At 41.8% G+C, this 17,876-nt stretch overlaps 1 long non-coding RNA gene across 3 annotated transcripts in view; it reads left to right on the top strand.

The window, feature by feature from the left end:
- Nucleotides 1–14,412, top strand: part of LOC139544657 (uncharacterized) — a 28,112-nt gene extending 13,700 nt beyond the window's left edge. The window contains exons 1-5 of one of the 3 annotated variants that reach the window (XR_011668909.1): nucleotides 843–1,384; nucleotides 13,335–13,513; nucleotides 13,765–13,884; nucleotides 14,005–14,051; nucleotides 14,294–14,412. This is a non-coding gene — a long non-coding RNA (uncharacterized lncRNA). Of the gene's footprint in view, nucleotides 1–842; nucleotides 1,385–13,334; nucleotides 13,514–13,764; nucleotides 13,885–14,004; nucleotides 14,052–14,293 lie in introns of those variants that run through there. The other 2 variants (XR_011668910.1, XR_011668908.1) reach the window with 2 other exon arrangements.
- The last annotated feature ends 3,464 nt before the right edge of the window (nucleotides 14,413–17,876 follow it).

The following is a 17,876-nucleotide window of genomic DNA, read 5'->3' as shown; positions in this document are numbered from 1 at the left end:
CATTTCACGCCAAGGTTGCTGCCCCCCCTCTCTCGCTCTCTCTCGCGGCGCTATGACAGGGAAAAATGACAGTACGTAGAGCACCAGACATCCACTTACCCGGTCACCAGACACTAGCTGTGCTGTGCGTGTGCTGTGCGCAGCAGTTAAACCAGACCGCGGTCCATATGGGCTCGTAGCTGAACACAAACTCAGCCCACATAACAACCTCTCTGGATGGAATCACCAGGATAGGGGATGTCTTAATCCCAGTGTAAAGTCATTAAATAGATAATAATTATTTGCCCTAGAAAATAGCTAATGATTATTTGCTTAAAGCTGGAATCCATAGCGGTGAAACTGCCACGTCCGTTTGCGACATGTTACTTCAAACAATAACCACTGTCATCTGCCATCATCGAACATCATTGCACGCAATAGAGCAGCAGAATATTTTTTTTAACCACTATGCTGGATTCTAATTTCCTCAAAAATTGTTATAATAACAAATGCTCCTGGGGCAGCCAGTGAGGCTGTTTTCGCCTGTGACAGATCTCAACTTTAAAGAAATAGTATAAATAATATTAAGATCGACATCAACAACACAAAAATATTATGTGTTGTCATCATTATGGGCCATATGAATAATCCTCGTGGTTTTAAATCCAGAGATAGACATTGGTTGCATTCCAAACACTTAAAAGACACACCCTATCCCCTCAGCCCTCAAATTAAGTGGACACTTCTGATGACATGACGTCTGACCAGTATACACTTTCAGGGCAAAGGGCGAGGGAGGGAGGAAGGAATGATTTTAAATGTATCGTCCTTGCCCGGAAATTCGTCACTAGTTCATCCCGCGATTATTGTGTTTTCAGCCATCGGTATCTTGTGGGTGCTTTATATGCGCTACAGTAAATTATGATTGCATGTCTACTTATATTAACTATATAATTATTAATATAGGCCTACTGTATGATAGCTAGCAAATTCATTAGCTAACTAACGTTAGCCTGCCTAGCTGGAATTTCTGAAGAAGGAAAATGTTTTATTTCTACAATTTCCAAAAGATAACCAAACAAAACATAATTACTTTTACGAGATGTATTTGTGCAGTAGTAGCACAATTTTGAACCTTTTTGCATTCGTTTTTACTTACACTCGTATGTTGACTTATCCATATTGACGTTGAGGTTTTAAATTTCGGCAGATTTTTCTTAGCGATCATCGCAAATTGAATTAATGGGGCGTTTCAGGCCCCGAAGTGAACATAATTGTACACTCGCAAACTCGATCAAAAATGAGGGCTGAGGGGCTTACGTTGCAAACCTCCCTTGTTTGGCTAATCGTTTGGACCTTTTGTCCAAGATGGTGACGGGGCTTCCCACAAGGGCATAAGGCGAGGGTAAGTGGACGAGGGTGTGTCTTTTATGATTTTGAAACGCAGCCATTTGTGTCTTATACTGTATCCTCTATCACAGGGGTGTAAATGAATGGCGTTTTGACAGTGAGGTATCCTCACACACTTCCAATGCCTCGGAGGCAGTCAGTTGTGACCTGGCCAATAGTGTTACTACACAAGGGGCAACAGATAGTGAGATATGAGGGGTAATTCTGCTGACTACCCAGGTGAAGGCACAGGGGCCCTGTGATTTATGAAGAGCACTTAAACCCTTTGTGCCGTGTACATCACATCTTTGATAGATTAGAAGTGTGACATTAAAATGGAAATTACTTCGGGGAAGCTTGACCAGGGACTGTGGACCACCCCTGACCTCCCAGTGAGACCACAAGCTGACCGTGCAATCCCTCAGAGAAAGAGTGACAGAGAAACAGAGAGAGAGAGAGAGAGAGAGAGAGAGAGAGAATGGAGATGGGGTAAGATAGGTGAGAGAGTGTAAATAATGTATGATAACACCTGTTTGAGATCAATGAGATTAAGACCAATCTACCAATCCATCAATGAAACCCGACACAAGTTATTTTTAGTTCTCTCTTGCTAAGAGCTCTCCCTTGCCACCACAACGGTTATATTTCACCAGCTCAACAAGAGATTACTTATTTCATTATTTTAACAAGAGCAGAGCAGCATGTTTCTATCAGATTAACAAGACCTTTCAGTCACATAGGATGAATGAGGAACAAGAGCCAGGAGCCAGGAACCAGAGACATTGTACATTACTCAGAGATGAGAGAGAGAGAGAGAATGAGAGAGAGTATGTGTGTGAGAGAAAGAGAGAATTAAAGGGTGATAAAGAACAGTAGATAGAGAGAGAGAGAGCGCTGGATTCTGCGACTGAGGAATTCCCCAAACCGCTGATTGGTCGTCTTACATCTGCCATGTGAACCAGAGGAGTGCCTTCTTCTGTCGTTTTCTCCCAGCAGCACTCTGACACCACCATCCATAATTAATGGCATCATTTCCATTAGACTATTGACTAAACAAATACATAAATCACACAGGCCTGAGTCTATAGACGCAGACATATTTAATCATGTTCTAAATAATGATTACTGTTCCCATAATACAATCATTATTTTCAGCAGTTGACTTGAATCAATCCTCTGTCACTGTGCCATCAAATACAGAGAGAGAGGTTGAGAGCGAGAGAGGCAGAGAAAGAGGGAGAGGCAGAGAAAGGGAGAGGGAGAGGGAGAGAAAGAGAGTTTGGAAGGCTAACGTGTGAGTGACAGTGATAGAGAAAAAAGACATGAGAATTTGGGGGCCGCATGTCTCTTTATGTGGAGTGGCAGGTGAAAAGTGGCTGTCAGAAATGCACTGGATATTTGCTGTTTTGTTTATCAGCTGGCTGGCGCTGAATAAAAGAGGAGGAACATGTATTGCCTGTCCGTCTGTCTTTTCATCTGTTCCCTAAATGGGTCTGGGGATTGGAGAGTGGAGTTTATCCCCTCCATTCCCCCTGACAGAGAAACCATTTAAAGCTCACCGCCAAGGAGACAGCAGTCTGTCACCAGAGACACCGCTCAAATCAACTCCTCAAACGCTGCTAGCCTGTTTAGCCATGGCACCGCACGGTGCTCTGAGTTTCATTAGGTTGTCGCCCCCGCCTCATTTTCCTTGTCTTACCATATGTGAGCGATACATTACCATGACTCCCATGGCTTCTCTCTCCATTTTATCTCAATAGTCATTGGGAAACTGTCATGATGATTAACCAAATATATTGTTTTCCTTTTAATTTATTTAATTTCCTGCTCTTTTCCCTGTGGATATAGGTAATACATTGTATTTGCTGTGAGTGGACTCTCCCGAGCACATTACAAACATGAATGGAGATTTATACAGGTTAACAACTGTCATTATCACTGTGAAGGTAAAGCCAATTTGATGAGCCCATTTCTTTCTGAAACCTCCCAAAGCTCCTGGGAATCTCCTTTTCAAACAGTGGGATGAGGAGATCACCATCCCCCAGCCTGTGATCGAGCGAGGTCAGAGGTTAATGACTTTGTGTTTACCATCCAACCCGCTCTTTGATAACAGGACAGCCCTCCCGTTTCTACTTTTCCACTGTTTTAATAAAGACGCTCAGTATAGCAACATGGAATGTGATGCCAGAAATGGCTTTGTGAGGAGAACAAGCACCCTCAAGCTGGAGGGAGAGTGAGAACCACTAATATTTATTCATGATAGAGAGAAAGTAGTGGAGTGTTGGCACAGGCTACTTCATTTACATGTTGTTATAGACTCTGTCTCCAAATAGATGAACCTGTCTTGCTCACTCCCTTTCCTTGTCATCCTGTCTTCCTGCTGGGGAAAGAGAATGTCTTCAAAACTCCTTGTCCCTCCATCCTCTTGCATCCGTCGCCTGGTTGTTGTTCTCAGTAATGGGGTTGAGACGCCAAGGTGAAAATATTCTATCATAATCATATTAGATCATCACAATAGGTTTGAAAATCAGGCAATTAGCTAATGCACAAATAGTTCTCTCTCAAGAATATGATTAGCAATGTGTTGGAGTACTTCAACTTGAGAGCTGATGAATCATGGGAATCTAAAGATATTTCACTCATTTCAGTTCTGATTGCGTGGGAACCAGACATCATTGACAAAGTTTCTCATGATAAATGTGATGATGACGATTGCTCTGGCTGGCAGGATTAGATTTGGACACTGAATCACTTGTGTGCGAGAGAGAGACTAGGAGGGTAGTAGATAAGGCAGATGGGAGACCTGTGGCGTTGAACACTGGATATATTGACTACCACTGACACCAACTGCAGTGTTTCTCACCATTACGATAGCCTTATCAGAGTCTTACGACAAGGCTGAATATCTCACTAACTAGAGGGGCAACTGGCCATAGACTAGTGGAATTTTCTCAGGAACATTTGTCGGTGTTGTGGGTGTGTTGTTTGACATGCTGTTTAAATACGTTACAACAGACAGATACACAGAGCCAGAAACACATGGTTAAACATAGCCCTAGTCTTTCGATTTTTATAGGTGCAACTCTGAAAGAAGCTCTTTATTCGGTGTCTGAGAAGGTGTATTTTAGCGTTTACCACAAACCTCTACCTGAACAGGGGCTACCTGAAAGGGAGCTGAGTCTGTTTGAATCGACTTTCCCTTCGCTGCATGTCAGCAAAACTCTAACCTGTGCATCCTTAATAACACATGTTTAATTTGCACCTCAAACAGGATCATTTTCTTTTTCAGCCTCAAGTTGTTAAATTGCCCTCTTCCTGGTAAAATGTATTGCCATTTAAACATGACAAAGAGGCCGTTGAGGTGATCATTACAATAATCCATCATGTCTACCACTACTGGTAGCCAGTGTTGCGGTAAATCCCATCTGGACAAGGTCAACAGTGGGGTTTCTCCCCAACATGGCTGCATGCTCTGTCTCTTTGAATGTCATCCGTTTGCTTTTGTCAACAGAAGGCCACCAGAAAGTTAATGCTGCAGATGATCTGACGAGCGGCTGAGAACAAACAAACCCACGAATACCTGTTGATTGTCAGATTAGCTGATTCAGAGACACTCTAGCTATTGCCTTACATATGCATAACATCTATTTACATGGTTAGAAACTGGCCTGCCATTAACATCATAATACTGCCATATAGCCTAGTACATACTATATATAGCATGCTTCAGCACCACTGTGTATGTGGTGTGAATTAATCATATTGTAGTAAGTACACAAGGTGTGGGCTAGAGTACCTATGCCCATAAATGAGGTATAGACATATAATGAGGAGACATATCAATAGTATGTACTAATCCCTTAAACATCGCCTTTTGTTTATGGATTGTGTGTCTTCCTATAGCATTATCAGAGTCCCAGACATCCTCAGGGCAGCCTAAGGAACCCCCGCATAGAGTTAATCATTGCATCCCAACCCCTACCCCCATTGATTACCCACATAGTAAAGCCTCTGGAACAGTCAATCTTGCCTTCGATGCAGATTGCAGTGGCAGAGCAGTCGCCTCAGCCCTTAAAAGTGCTTTCATTTTGTGTGGTTGTGCTTAAGAAGTATCGATCTGCCCATTGGTTCAACTCAAGAAGTTTGTGCCGAGTCGGGCTTCAGCACAACCGTGCTATATCAAATACTGTTTTAGCACCCGCACAGCCTTTCTTTCCAACACACACACATACACACACACACACACACACACACACACACATTCCTATGTGAATTGAGTTTTCATCTAAGTTTAATTGACTTTTTCTTTTCTCGCTGCTTGTGAGGCTTCAGCTATCTGCTGAGACCTGTTTGTGATGTGGCCTCGAAAAATGGTGAGGCAGGATACACAAGTTTAACTGAGCCCGATGATGAACTAGATTCCCATGGCTGAAACCCTATCCTGAGGCATACGCTGTCGACCATCTAAGAATCTTTCTTTTCACAATCACAGAATCCCATTTGCATCCCCTGGAGCTGATTGGCTGTACACAAGCATTTCTGCATGAATGTGTAAGCATCAGCACCTTATGACATCGTAGTATATCCCTATATCACATTTGTACCACTGACAATGAAATATGCTTGTTTACTTTCTTGAGAACATTAACTATTTCATTTGATCTGAAATACTTATTACTATAAGTGCCCCTGCCTTTTATCAATAATATAACTTCAGGTTAATCAATTCTGTGGAATGGCCAGCAGTCACAGACAGAGACAGTCTTTCCTGAACGACGGCAGGCAGAGCAACATTACATTCTCCAGTTGTAAATCTGAAGGGTCATACGCATCATTCAACGCAGGGCCCTTTAAAACATGGACCAATGAAGACGCTCTAAAAAAACAACCCTGCTCAGACAAAAGAGTGAAATGAGCGTTTTACATGCTTTTTCCAAGTCAAGAAAAGCTGGCTGGTGTTTCAGGCAATAGTTAAATACTGGAGAGTCTGTGTTGACCCACAGCTGTTTAAATAGGGCCACGCCACCTCCACTCACTGAGTGTTACAATGACTCTTTGCTTAGTTTCAAGAGAAAAATCTCCGCACTGTCTCCAAGTGCTGTGCACAACTGTCAAGTTACATCTCAATAAACTTTGACCACAGCTGCAGCTAAATGAAAAACACTCAGATAACAGAGAAAGAAGGAGAGTTGTTCCTTTTTCAAAGCAATTTTTCTGAGCTGAAAGAAATGTCCACTTTCAATAATCGTAGTCAACAACGGAGGATGTATTTCTTTATTCCGAGAAAGACAACTTCACTTTAAAAGCAACTTCACTTTAATCTCTACTTAAACCACAAGAGATAAAGACCATCTCCTTTGCCATGGCATTTTCCTCCCCAACATCCTAAAAGTGATCACTGTCTGTCTGCTGCAGGAGGATTTGAGTAGCTTAGCCTTGAGATGGCAACATCTCCTTGTGACTTCGGCTCCGGTTTATAAGATGTAAAATCTTTGTTATAGATGTGCTAACTCAAAATATGTTCCCCCTCCCTCCGGCTCCCTCGAGACATTAAGCAAATGTGCAAAAAGCTTAATCTGTCTTGATTAATATTTCCTCCCAGGGAATGAGTTACAGGGCTTTAAAGTCCCTGCTATTATACCCCCGGCACAGTTATAAGAAATGTTGGAGGACTTATTTAAGTCTTTTGCAATTTATAGCTCTGAATTTCTGGTTTCCCATCATATCAGCCAACTAATGTACATGCCCTGGTTTGGATGGAACAGATAATTGTATTAATATATATGTTTTATTAGGTAATTTTCTGATATGAAACTATTAAAAGTCTGATATAACAGGAAGGACAAGCTGAATCCAACATGGTAGTACAGCTTCATGAATACCCCTATTATTTGTATAGATTGTAGACTAATTGCAATGTTTGATGGGGAATTAATATTACATAGTCTCCAATAGGCTGTATGGTGAAAAAGTAAATCACAATAAAGACATATGTCAAATTATCACAAGAATAATTCTCAAACCGTACTGATTCTTCTTCCATTGGTAGTCTACCTATAAAGGATCCACACACATCGCTTTCGTCCGTTGTGGTTTATGTTGATCTCAGCCAGGCCAGCAGGGTTGTTCACCTTGTCCCTGTGCTTATCTAATGTTTACATCAGAGATGTAAAAGTGCCTGAGTAAACTCCATTTAATGTGCCCGGCTGTATCTGAAATACATAAATATGCCAAGTAAAGGAGCCTTAATAGACCTGCGTAGGCTGGTAAGTGCAGCAGTATTGTTTCTCCCTGATTAGGACAAAAGCGGTCCCAGAGGACCCCCCATCCTTCAGCAGTTTCATCTGCATTAGCTTGCTCTTCCTCTGCTTTAATCTTGTCCATGCTCAGGTATTTAGAATAAATCAATGGGAATACATGATTGTTTAATGATTTTTGGAGGAGCTCTCTTCGACCACAGCTGCATGATTTAGAATGACTAATTCCACTTTTTACCATTGATCCACCGCTATGGGAACCATGCATCCTTGCCAGGGAATGTCCGCAGAGAGAGAGAGAGAGTGTTTGTGTTTGTGTGATGAGATTGCTGAACGTTATGGAGAAAGTAGGAAATAATAGATTTACTTCTGTGTGTGTCGTGAGGTGAGACTGTGTGTGTCGTGAAGTGAGACTGTGTGTGTCGTGAAGTGAGACTGTGTGTGTCGTGAGGTGAGACTGTGTGTGTCGTGAAGTGAGACTGTGTGTGTCGTGAAGTGAGACTGTGTGTGTCGTGAAGTGAGACTGTGTGTGTCGTGAAGTGAGACTATGTGTCGTGAAGTGAGACTGTGTGTGTCGTGAAGTGAGACTGTGTGTGTCGTGAAGTGAGACTGTGTGTGTCGTGAAGTGAGACTGTGTGTGTCGTGAAGTGAGACTGTGTGTGTCGTGAAGTGAGACTGTGTGTCGTGAAGTGAGACTGTGTGTGTCGTGAAGTGAGACTGTGTGTGTCGTGAAGTGAGACTGTGTGTGTCGTGAAGTGAGACTGTGTGTGTCGTGAGGTGAGACTGTGTGTGTCGTGAGGTGAGACTGTGTGTGTCGTGAGGTGAGACTGTGTGTGTCGTGAAGTGAGACTGTGTGTGTCGTGAAGTGAGACTGTGTGTGTCGTGAAGTGAGACTGTGTGTGTCGTGAAGTGAGACTGTGTGTGTCGTGAGACTGTGTGTGTCGTGAGACTGTGTGTGTCGTGAAGTGAGACTGTGTGTGTCGTGAAGTGAGACTGTGTGTGCGTAGATCTTTTCTCCAAAATACTAAGACACATTTAATGATAAAATTATTGCTTGCAACATACACTGAGTATACAAAACATTAAGAACACCTGCTTTTTCCATTACATAAACTGACCAGTTGAATCCAGGTGAAAGATATGATCCCTTATTGATGTCAGCTGTTAAATCCACTAAAATCAGTGTAGATGAAGGGGAGACAATTGAGACATGTATTGTGTATGTGCGCCATTCAGAGGGTGAATTGGCAAGACAAAATATTGAAGTGCCTTTGAATGGGGTATGGTAGTAGGTGCCAGGCGCACCAGTTTGTGACAAGAACTGCAACTCTGCTGGGTTTTTTCACACTTAACAATTTCCCGTGTGTATCAAGAATGGTCCACCACCCGAAGGACATCCAGCCAACTTGACACAACTGTGGGAAGTATTGGAGTCAACATGGGCCAGCATCCCTGTGGAACACTTTCAACACCTTGTAGAGTCCATACCCCAACAAATTGAGGCTGTTCTGGGGGAAAACCCAGAGATTCACAATATTAGAATAGTGGGCTGTACAGTGAAGTTAAAACCTATGCCATTTAAAAAAAATGAATCATACCTACCTGCCTTGGTCATTTGTGATAAAGGGATTAATTAACTACATGTTGTTAACATGCATAGGCTGTTAATTTAATACCATGCCAGTTACAGGTTAATTCATTATTCCGGCAGGTCTGAAACGATGCTACAGCTCCAGGGCAGCAGGGCTGCAGGACAGACACTGTGACACAGTATCCTTGCTTGTTGATGGACACCTTAATTACACTGGAAGCTGATTAATTATGGGTCTGCCAGTTGCCACTCATCTCAGCCCAGGTCTGCTTTCTGCTCAACCTCTCAGAGTAGCTGCTTATGAAAGGTGCTTCCCCTGAACCTCACAGTGCCAGTGAGATGAATGCAGCGTATGGTGGTTCCTCTGTGTCTTATCAGTGCATTTCGCTGTGTTGAGAGAATATAAATCCACAACCCACTCAAAATGAATGGAAATAAATAGATGGATGTGTTAACATTTCCAATCAGTGGCTTTGCTCTGCTTTGCTTCAAACAGCCTGCGCTGTAAAAAGTAATTAGATCTGCTAACAAGATTTTTTGGTGGAAACCCGTTGCCTAGAACCATTCGAGTAACCCAACTCAAAGATGGCAGTGTTCAATACTTAAAGTAATAAAGTGACATCATCACCCATATGGTTTTTAAGTTGTAAATACTTTACTGTTTTGTGTTTTATGACACTAAATTGCATGATGTATTCTGAACTATAACAATTAAAGTTACTTGAACATGAATATTTGTTGTATTGAACATAAACATTTAGGGTCCCTTCTACTTAAATATTCAAGTGTAAGTCGTAAGTAGTTCTGATTAGTAACCCGCCTTTTAACCCACCTTAGCAGGCTTTGTTGAGCACAGCGCTCATTCCTCTAGCAGTAACTGGAGGTAGAGCTGTACACATGACAGGATTCTGCATTTGCCTCTATCATTTAGAGTGGTCCCCATCTTGTTGATGGTGGGAATGGCTGGTCTCATTATTTAACGTCATGATCAATTACATCTCATAGCACAACAAACTGCTTAAAACTATTTTAGAAATATACTTTTCTTTCTTCAAACATGCATACAACATTGTTTAAAAGACTCTTAAAGTCTAAGCATTTTGAATTACCCACAATCCTTTAACAACAGAGCCACGTGACACTATTAAGTATTCACAAATTGCAAAAACCTAATAATTCTATATCAGCACAAGACAGATAAATTAAGTGTTTTTTACTCAAAATTCAATGTCTGACTGCTACTTTTATTATTTTCAGTAAAAACTTAAAACGTAATAGAATCAAGTAAAAACAACTTATACATGTTAGATTGACTTTAAAATATTCAATAATCATAACTTGTAAGAACTCAACTTTAGATTAGCAGAACACAAATAGATAAAGTTATACTTACTCAATAACCTAATATTTGTTAACAGTATTCAAACATATTAAGTGATAAGAAATCTTATTGATATCTGAGTTAGTACCATTTTTATGATTTGAGTTCTACTGACCGTTGGAGATTTTATGATTTAGGTGGTTACTTTTTACAGTGTATGGATGTTATCCTGTACCCCACAGGAAGCCTGTTCTCAATGTGTTACAGTGTAGTATTAAGGTGTTGAAATGAGGTTAAGTGACCTAGGCTGGTCTGGCCTGGCATATGTCCTGGTCTGTCATCCCTGTTTACCTGTAGACGTGCCTTGAAACTGGGGCTTAAATGGCCGCCAATGGAGACTTGTAACGTAGAAATCAGCACCTCGGACCTCCACTCTTGCCTGTTCACCTCCACTGCTCCGGGCTCATAATGCAGCCAGAGGTTCCATGGACTGGTGGACCCTTCTGCCCTCCCACCCAGCTGCAGCTACTGTGGAGATCACAGATGGGTGTCCATGGGGAGCCTAATGAGCTGTTGAATATTCACGAGGATATTCTGGGAATTTGTGGACTGTAGTAAAGGGATGGGATTGTGAGGACTTTACCCTGGTCATTGGGGATGGGGTTGTCATGTACGTCTTGGGTTTACTAAACATTAATGAACAGTAAAGATGATATTCAAATACGGTTGTCAAAGACTGCAATGTTTTAGGGGTCATTTATATGCTTTATTTTACATTAAATATAGCACAGTCATTTAAAAAGAACACCACCAAGCTAAAACAAAAAATGAACTCTGCATTAGGATCAATTTAAACTCATTTGAATTCTAATTAAAAAAAACATTCAAATAATTCCATCCTAAATCCTCATTATACTGCTTATACCTTGGTCTGTGGGCACAGCAAAGCACAGCACAGCACTCCCTATTCATCCTAACATTTGCTTTTCCAAAGTGGAGGGAGCACAGCATTTAAAAGTCACTTCCTCTCACCGACCAATGCTCTTAGCCCCCCTTCCCTCCCAGACCACCCCTTTCTGTCGCCTTCCCATCAGAAGAGCCCCAAGTCAGACTGTTTACCCACAGAGTAAACTTATTAAGTCAGTGATGTCAGATTACTGGAAGAATGGAGGCTGAATCAAAGCTGTTGGTATGTCGGGGCTTAAGGGACAGAGCAGCAGAAACCAGACTGTCCAGTGTTCAACCTCAGTCGTTTGCATCCGGTGAGCAGGGGGCAGTTTGCCACTGGCTGTCTTCATGGTCCTTTACTTACTCAGAATACTGTTGTGCAGTGTTGGATTCTCAACACTCTCATCCTTCTCGTGACAGGTGAAATGGAAAAATAAATCAAATTTATACTTTATTTGCGAGTGCTGCCTGTGTTGTTGTATGTGTCGAATTGCTATGCTTTATCTTGGCAGGTCGCAGTTGCAAATGAGAACTTGTTCTCAACTAGCCTACCTGGTTAAATTAAGATGAAATATAAAATATAAAAAATATTTCTCATTCTCATCCCACCTTCCTCACACATCTAGGAGAAGTGACAGGAACTGGCAAAACAAAGAAAGCTTTAAAGTCTCGGGTGGCAATGAAAATGTCCTTAGCCTTATTTCAGTTATTGGGCTTTAATCATAATTACTTTGTAATTGGTGTCTGATTAGATTAGTTGTAATAAAGTCAACCTCCCCTTTTTTAAAGGATTAAGGCGAATAAAAAAGCAGCCATTAAAAAGTGTTCATTCTAAACTCTGTAGATGAGGGTGGGATGGTGGATAGAAATGTAATCTTGTAAAAAAGAAGAAAAAAACGATGAAGAAAAAACGTTGACTTGTTGGGAATGCAAATCAGCCCAATCGCATTTTATGCTAATAAAAGGAATGGCAAAACATTTCAATGTATTCTTGTCTTGTTACAGCCAGGCTAAGAGCTTCTAAATCCCTACCATTTACCAAATTAAACTAATTTAAAGTGCTTCCAAAAGGCACATCTGTAGGCTGACGTTTGTCCCAAGCCTTGAGAGTGGGCTGCTAAAGCATTCAACATTCCATTGATCCTTGAATAGTCATGCCTGTCATGGAGCCATATCAACCATTATCATTCTAATTTTACTGCCTTTCTTGGCCCCTAATCTAATTTGCAATGATGCTGGAGCATTTCCTGAGGCCACTGCACTTTCTTCAGAATTTCAACAAGGGCATTAAAGCCCCCCAATTTACATTAATGAAGTGCACATTTAATTAAACAGTGACTGCCCCTAAAAACCAACTAATCCCTTTGAATATATATATATTTCAAATGTAACCTTTATTTAACTAGCCAAATCAGTTAAGAACAAATTCTTATTTACACCGGCAAAACCTAGACGACGCTGGGGCCAATTGTGTGCCACCCTATGGGACTCCAATTATGGCCGGTTGAGATACAGCCTGGAATCAAACCAGGGTGTCTGTAGCGACGCCTCAAGCAGTTTGTGACACCTCCTCCGTTGATGCCAGTCTCCCTCGACTCCTATGAAAAGGCCATGCCATCATGAGGCCTCTGATAGTGACCTGAGTTGCTGCCCTGATCCACAGACAACTTCATCAACAATGTCAGTTAATGTGTATTATGCCAAATAGGAAAAGTTCTATAAAAAAATACCCGGCTTGAGAAACTAGTAGGTTAATTCCCCAGCCAAGCAGATACAACTAGTACAGTCATTTTGGTTGTGAAGAACATTAGCAAAAATCTTTGTCCTTTCTTATATCACCATATCACAGGCCCTCCCAGTCAACACCACCTCATATGACTGCCTGCTGCAGTTGTTCGAGAGATGTTCAGTCTGCAGCCGAACATGCAGCATAAAGAAGACCAGCAAGGGGCCCCTCGTCCGGCCAGCAACCTTCACCTGTCAGCAGCAACAGCTTTCATAAGCTCATCATTTGTACAAATACAGAAGGTAACCCACTTCATTACTTTTGATACATTCGATAACCAATTGTTGGTAATTATCTGCTTCTTAGATGCATATAATGTCCAGGGCACTACCTAGCCTGGTGGAACCAGCCTCATCGCCATTCTATTTCACTTCACATTTGATGATATCTGAAGTGAAATAGAAAGGCGACCAGGTTGGTTTCACCAGGCTATTCATAACCACCATTGATAATGTAATCAGTGCTCTGTGTGTGTATGTGTGTGACCGACTAGCATCTTTGATGAGGGGCCAGGAGCTGATCTACGCTGCTATACCCATCAATGGGGCTCTGGCAAAGACCTCACCTCCAGCCTCACCTCTTGCCGGTCGTCGATGGGGAGAACAAAATGTAGGTAGGTTTAGTCTGACCTGTTCAAACTTCAACATAGTTTATATTTGTGTGTCAGATATCACCTATCCAGAACTACCACTGGTAATAGAACAGTGACTGTGTGTACTGTATGTGTTCACAGATGCATGAGATGCAGAGAGACCTGGCGCTCAACACATCCACAATGAGGTGATTACTAATAATACAGTACAGCACAACTGTCCAGTAATAGCAACACACTTTTCATTCTATGTGTCACTGATGAACACTGACTCAACTCTGCCTATTTCTACAGATGGACTGGGGGGGGGCTTTTGCCAGACCATAATTGTGTAGTTTTTATCTGACCTGTTCAAACTTTAACATAGGATAGGTAATACAGTAAAGTACTAACTGCCATTGGTAATAGAACAGTGACTATGTGTTCACAGAAACATGTATGGAGCCAGCACATGGAGACTTGCAAGATGATGTGATGAAGTCCAGACTGACAGATGGTCTCGATACTGGTGTCTCTGAATGGAGAGATACCTATCACTCTGCATATACATTTTATTAAACACAACTTTTACATATTTTGTCTTTTTTTAAATTATTGAATTGAATGGTATCAGTCAATATGGGGAGGGAGAAATCCTGGGATTTCTGCACCAGGATCAGGGAACTCCTGTTGTGAACAATGAAAGGTGCACCAATGAAAGGTGCACATTGTTATATTAGCATAACACCGCTTCTATGGTATTATGTAAAGGGTTGTTTATTCTTCATGGACCTGTTACTACATTTGAAAGTTATCACTTAGAATATCTACATACTGTAAATTAAGCAATTTCATTCTTCTCATATTACTCTGTAGGCTACTGACCTATTTAAAGCTTCTTCCTTCATCTCACCATACATCTGCCAGTAGTTACTGAACTCAACCTGCAGGAGGTTTGTTTGTTGTGATTGAGTGGAAGGAAACAGCTGCGGGCAAGGTTCTGACCGATAGGCATGTCTTGTTTGTGACACTCCCAAGAAACATCCACATCAAACCACACCCTCAAGCCAACTCACGTTTGGCTTCTGTCATGGCCGCCAGCATTTCTTGAGGAGCAAGCCAAAAAACGAGGCCAAATCAGCAGGTGCAGTTCCCCGTTAAGGGGGAAAGGAAGGAGGAGAGATGGAAGAGGAGAAATGGAGGAGTTGAGCAGGTTGAGGAGAGATGGAAGATTGGAGGAAGAAAGATGGACAAGGAGAGCTGAAGGGCTCAAATGGGGTGGGAAATGATCTCCTTTTCAAGTGTTCCATAGTAATGTCAATGATCTCCAGCCACTGAGGACCTCAACGCGTCCCTATCTTCTCTCACTATGTTTCTCCAGGAACCAGATAATCCCATAGAAGGTCATTGGGGGACTGATCATCTAAAAGAGAATGTATTGTTTAATTTTTGTGTTTCTCTTTCTTCTAAAAGTATGTAGTGTCTGTCTCAAGAGTCCTAAGCAAACACCTGCTATAATTCAATATTAAAATTATTCAACGAGATAATGTTTTTCAGTACCCTTGATGAGAACATTAGCTATCCCATCCCATGGAGTTGAATAACAAATTGTTTTTAGACATTACTTCCTGTCCATTGTGATTGGCTTAACTGTGACTATTCTGTTCGATGTCTGGCATCTCCTTCAGACAGGGATTAAGAAGAGAACGCCTTGGTCAGGGCTGTCTGCCAATCAACAGGGGCTTGGACCTTTTTGGACTCCCCCCGCCGCCACCACCCTCTTCTGTGTGTCAGAATTTTCCCCCTTTCCCTCATCGCTCTCCATGATAGGGCTGGGGGGAATAAGGGAGGAGGGCCAGTACCAATGTCCTGGGCTGCTGAGAATGGGGGAGGCCAGATTCAGTTTGGGTGGTATGGAGGGGGAGAAAAGGCCCTGTTTTGAGACTGAGTGGTGCTTTCTGGACTGGAACAGCGGGGGGAGGGGGGGGCAGACGGGACACAATATCCTCCGCTCCACTCGCAACGTGAAAAGGCAAAAGTTATAAATTCATCTATTTGCTCTCTGCTGACCCCAGCTTTCAGGCTGATCCATGCAGGGAGTGGAGGCTCAGACACAATGCATGAGCCTGTCACAATATTGAGCAACATTGAAAAGAGTAAGAAAGACCACCAGATGCTTTATTGTCTTTGCCATTTCCACATAATTAGCTGGGAAGAAAAGTTCCTGCTCTGGTTTAATCGCGCCGAATGAACTTGAGGATTGCCATTCTTCCTGACGACACCAGAAAGGGCAACCACTGTTCGGCCTCTGTCCTCTTCCTCCTCCTCCACTTCCCCTGTACGTACCCTGTGAGTATCCTGGGGTCTCTCTGCCAAAAATGTGTTGGTGGAAAGTTTAACTGTGCGTGACAGATGGGCGTGAAATTGGTTAACACACACGCTCGCACGCACACACACACACACACACACACACACTCACACAGAGGCTACTGGCTGCGTTAAGGCAGCTGACCTGCACCATGCTGACTGTTGGTGTAGTTTAACAGATTAGGCAAATCAATCTGTTAACACCTCCCAACATTAACTTGGGCAGGCTGATTTAATGGAGCTACACTGATGGCTAGGCCCTGTCATTAGTTAAGACTTCATATGCAGCACAATCAAAGGGACGTTAGTGTATTGATGATGTATAATTTGCTTTTGATATGCGACCTGAAAGTTGTCCTCAGTTGATGATCTTAATAGTTACTAATTATGAAGAAATGATGAATAGATTAAAAATGCATTAACTTCATTGACTTAAACTACTCAATCACTCCGGCTGGCATATAGTTCAACTTCTAAGTAACTTTGGGTTGCTGCTAAGTCGTCATCTCCAACATTGTGACCTTCCATTACGGAACTTTGCTTTGGTGTGGATTAAGGCTAGTAACCGAAAGGTTGCAAGTTCGAATCCCCGAGCTGACAAGGTACAAATCTGTCGTTCTGCCCCTGACCAAGGCAGTTAACTCACTGTTCCTAGGCCATCATTGAAAATAAGAATTTGTTCTTAACTGACTTGTCTAGTTAAATAAAGGTAAAATAAATTTTAAAACATTTAAAAGGGCTATACCAGGGTTCCCAACGGGTGGCCCGCAGGTGGTTTTAAATCGCCCCCCCCCCCGAGCAAAAATATATATATATTTTTTGTACATTTTCATTGTAGGACATAAAAGACTGTAAAAACACCAGGAAATCAACTCCAAATGGTTTTAATTTCAGAAATCTGTTCCCTACTATTCCCACGCATAACAGAGACACACGTGATCTTACACACACGTAAGCAAGGTATGAAATTATTATGTTTTAGTCAAATATGATATTTGTTTGGGCTTCTTGCGGTCAATTTGCAGTCTAACAAATTATTTTTTGTGATTATGTTCCGGCCCCACGACCATCCACTAAAATTGTCCCGTGGCTGAAGCGGGTTGATGATCCCTGGCCTATGAATTCATACACGTTGTGTTCCTCCACAGTATTCACCTGTCCTTTTTTCATATGGGGATTGTGTTTCTGCTTGCTGATGAATAGTCTATTAACCTATGAGCAATTGAGCCTATGTATTGAATACATGGAATTGGCTTGTGACGATACCAGCGGTGAATATTCTGCACACAATGTGCTTATTTTCCATTTTCCTCTTCATTAGGAATAATATTTGATTTGATGTAGACATTTGGTGAAATATGCATAAGAGGAGAGTAATTACCCATAATTCTGCACCTTTTGATAGTTCGAATTTTGATCATCATGATTTAGTGACTGCAAATAAAATGTATTGATTTTTAAAAGACAGACTAACTTTATGTTTTGTCTGCTTGGACTACGGTTAAGTTAATTGTTTTGTGGGCAGTTGGGTCCTTTTGATGAATGTATTTCAATTTTTACGGTATAATATAGTTTTGAATAACGTATTTATGTTTTGAGAAGGCAACTACATTTTGAAAACACATTGACTGTTTTGAAAAAGTCCACAGAGTGCTTTCTTTTGGACT

The sequence above is a fragment of the Salvelinus alpinus genome, chromosome 18 (assembly GCF_045679555.1).
Source record: "Salvelinus alpinus chromosome 18, SLU_Salpinus.1, whole genome shotgun sequence".
Lineage (NCBI taxonomy): Eukaryota > Metazoa > Chordata > Actinopteri > Salmoniformes > Salmonidae > Salvelinus > Salvelinus alpinus.
Note: the sequence above shows the minus strand (reverse complement) of the source record. Positions and strands in the feature narration are given on the sequence as shown.